Source organism: Triticum aestivum, chromosome 3B (assembly GCF_018294505.1).
Source record: "Triticum aestivum cultivar Chinese Spring chromosome 3B, IWGSC CS RefSeq v2.1, whole genome shotgun sequence".
Taxonomy (NCBI): Eukaryota; Viridiplantae; Streptophyta; class Magnoliopsida; order Poales; family Poaceae; genus Triticum; species Triticum aestivum.
This window is the reverse complement of record NC_057801.1, coordinates 750,366,847-750,370,560: the sequence shown is the minus strand read 5'-3', so window position 1 is coordinate 750,370,560 and position 3,714 is coordinate 750,366,847. Positions and strand designations below refer to the sequence as shown.

Below are 3,714 nucleotides of genomic sequence, written 5' to 3'. Positions count from 1 at the left end.
AATGGTCGCCTTACAGTTCTGAAACATACTGCCAGGTAAATCTAGCAAGCTCACCTGTGCATATCGGATTTCTAAAACCGGTGAACACATGCTCATCAAAGAATGGAAAAAATGTTTGGACATTCGCAAGGAGGTTCTTGGAAGTAACATTCAGCGAAAGGCAAGAATTGGAGACAGAATAATCTTCATTCTCCATAATGGAGAGTCAGGGGCTATCTTGTTTTTTGCTATTTTACCATAGAAAATGTAGTAGGTTCTATGAGAATGTAGTAGGTCCTATGAGGTACAATATGTTTATTATGTGGTAATGTGTTAGAGTTGATAATGAGGAGTACTTGTGATTACGACTAATGACCAATTTGCTGCTGATGATGATGTTATATGACAATGATGTATTATGATGATAAGTTGTTAGTGATATGATGATGATGATGATATTATTATATCATTGGGTGAAAGAACCGCGGATTAGTTTCAAGTGGATGGACATCCACTTGAAACTAGTCCACGGTTCTTTCACCCCGTGATGTAATTACTCATTATGATGTAAAAACGATCTAAATTCCTGTTGTATGAAAACTTGTGTAAAGGTGTATGAATACAGCATGAAATATAAAAGAAATAAAATACTAAATAATAGTAGTAGCGTGGGCAAGGAGAAGTGCTACTACTAATTACTAGTAGCGCTCCTATGGAGAAGCGCTACTACTAAGTCAATTTAGCAGTAGCGTGGGTCCAGGCATTCTACTGCTAAGATTTAGCTGTAGCGCCGTATCAGTAGCGCTCCTGCCCGCGCTACTGATAGGCCCAAAACCCGCGCTACTGCTAGGATTTTCCCTAGTAGTGCATGACCATGTTGAGTGCCTTGTCATATTTTGCTTCTTGCAGCATGTTCATCTTTTATTATATTGCATTATGCCATCCTTGTTTGCTTTGCCATGCCTATCTCTTGTCATATTGCATTGCCTCTCGTCATTTTGCATGCTAATCATATACCTTGTGGTAATCATCATTTTGTTGCCATGTGCATTTCATTCATCCTTATGTGGTGTGTTGTTGTTATGATGTGTGTGAGCATTATTCCTTGACATCTCTCTCTCAAACCATGCCCATGCATCGTCACCTCTCCCTTCCTTCTCCTTTCTTTCTTTTTGCAAGTGCCGTTTCTCCCTTCTCCTTTAATGTTCTTTCTTTCCCTATAAATCTTGCCTCTTGCCTACACCCTCTCTGTCACATTTCATCCCATTTTGAAGTTGTTTTGGTCAGGTTAAAAAATGATTGAAGTTTGAGAATAATTCAAACTATAATTATTTTTCTGCCTTCTAAAAATGCCAGATCACTTTATTCAAATCCTGCATAAATCCAGGACTCCATATATATTTTTATCTCTGACATTTTCCTTCCAAAACCCCTGGCCATTTCAATCTTGGAGGTTTCTAATTCTTTTAGGCAGAATAGAAAGAAAGGAAGGAAGGCCTCAATCCCAGCCGAAGCCCACCTGGGCCTTTCTTTCCCCGGCCCAGCCGAGCCGAACTGCCGCCTGCTCCCTCCCTCACGGTGTCTCCTTCCCCCAGAGTACAGCAGCAGCAGCGCCGTGAGCAGGAGGCTCACGGACGTCGAGGCCAGCGCCTACCCGCGCCCCTATAAAGCCCTCGCGGCATCCCTAGGGTTTCCCGATCCCCCTCTTTCCCCATCTCCGCCGCCACCCAAGGGCATCTCCCCTGCCTTCGTCCTTCCCTGTGAGAGACCTGAGAGAGCGCAGGAGCATGTGCTCATCGCCGGCGTGCTCTCCGTCAAGCCTAGCCGCAGCCAAGGTGGCCAGGAGTACCCCGACGTCGACTACTTCCTCTACGTCACGGATCGGACGCCATCTTGCCTTCCCGCCGTCGTCCACGTCGTCCACTCCTCTGCTTCTTCTCCTCGGAGCCAGGAACGCCTCGCCGTTGAGCGTCCTCTATTCCGGCCGTCTCCGACCACCTCGCGGCAATCCAAGCACGCTCGCGTGTTTGTGGTGAGCTCCCGATTCCTCCCCATGTCTTTGACTTGCTCGATCGCGTCTTGTCCCTCGCGATTCCTTCCCGGCCGAGCGCGTCGCCGCTCGTCGTTGTCGCTGGAGCTCCTCCGGTGGCCTCCTTCCCATTTCCTTGCATCGCTGGGTTTAGGATCCTCTGTAGGTGTGTTTTCTTCCAGCTAGTTAACCGTTTCACCCCGCCGTTCGCCGTGTTGTGTTGGTCTCCGCCACCTCTGTCCTCCCGACGCCGGCGATGTCTTTGTCGTCGTTTGGTGCCGTGAGTGGCACGCGGGAGTGTGGGTTTGTCCCGTGCATCGATCACGCCCCTCTGCCGTGGCTTTTGGTCGCCGGAGTTTCCTCCGACGAGCTCGCCCGCTGTCCTGCTCGCACACGCCGATATGCTCCTCTGTTCTCTCACTCTCTCTCTGTTTCTTACTTGCGCACATGCCCGCGAAAATATATAATAGAACATCTGCACCCCGGCCCGCTTATCTTGTACGGTCATATACATCGGGATATTCGCCAGCCGTTCCCGTAAGATTCTCAGTTCGCGGTTATGTCGCTCATGTTATCAGTTGTACCAGGCCGTGATCCGCCTACTGCCTACCTTAGGCTACTGTACAGGGAGATAAGGACAGACACTATCGGACACTCCAGGAGGCGGCCCGTGACTCTGGTCCATCTGTGCCTCCCCTTTTTCTCTGGGAGCATGCTGGCTCCTGTATCGTCATGCAGCAGAATGTTCCCTGAATTATCCATGACGCATCTAAAATTCAGCCTGATTAACACGAAACTCAAATCATTATCTCTTGTTGTGTCGTCGAATGATTACCTTTTCTTTCATCCAGGCACCACAATACGGATTTCAGAATCAGGAGCATGTATGTTTCTATTACGAGCAGGGCCGTAGGCACAGATGTTCGCGCCCCTCAACGTAACCGGATGTGAGACTAATCCGCCGTGCACACTGCACTAATGATAACATATTTGGGAGGACAGGGAAATAGCTTAATCAGGAGGATCGACATACCACTAATTTAGATCCGAAACACCAAACTCATAAATCGTATCTGGGGCGTATTGTCGCATCTGAGATGTGTGCAGCAATCGGGATGCTTGAGTGCCCCCCTCTTGAATCCACCTCCGACGACACCCCTCCGTCGATGTGCCCGCCTGAGAAGATTGGATTGCCGGCAGTGACATTGGATCTTTGGTCCGGCACAAAAGCCATATGCAAAAGGGGATTCAGAATCTCTCAGGGGAATTATAGCCCACCTCGGGCGAACAATGCGAGCAGTAGTGCAGGTTGCTGAATTAGTGCGTACCTATCGCCGGCCGCCGGTGCGGTTTCCAGGCGGCCGAGAGCCGGCGCCATCGAATCTCCGCCTTGCACCCGATCCATTGAACGAAGAGTCAAAGAACGAGCATGTGATGTGTAGAGAGAGAGAGTCCTGAGCCGTAGTCACGGATGTGCGTCGGTATGCAGGTTCCTTGACGGGCATCTCGAGGTACAACGCAACGAGCCGACCGCTACGATAACGCGGCCCCGGTGCAGCTGCTCTAAAAATCCGCATCCGCCCATGCCCGCTGGCTTCGTAGCGCTGCCGCCTCGTCTCCCCGTCGCCATGGCCCGACGCCCGCGCCTCTGTTGCTTCACCGCTCGCAACCACCGGCCTCCGCTGCCCTCGCCGGAGCTTCCGCAA

General features: G+C 50.2%; 1 long non-coding RNA gene across 1 annotated transcript; it reads right to left on the bottom strand.

Moving 5' to 3' along the window:
* Positions 1-2,874: 2,874 nt before the first annotated feature.
* Positions 2,875-3,714, bottom strand: LOC123066337 (uncharacterized). The gene is made up of 2 exons (XR_006431313.1): positions 3,337-3,714; positions 2,875-3,219 (listed from the first exon to the last, which is right to left on the bottom strand). It is a non-coding gene; the product is annotated as an uncharacterized lncRNA (long non-coding RNA).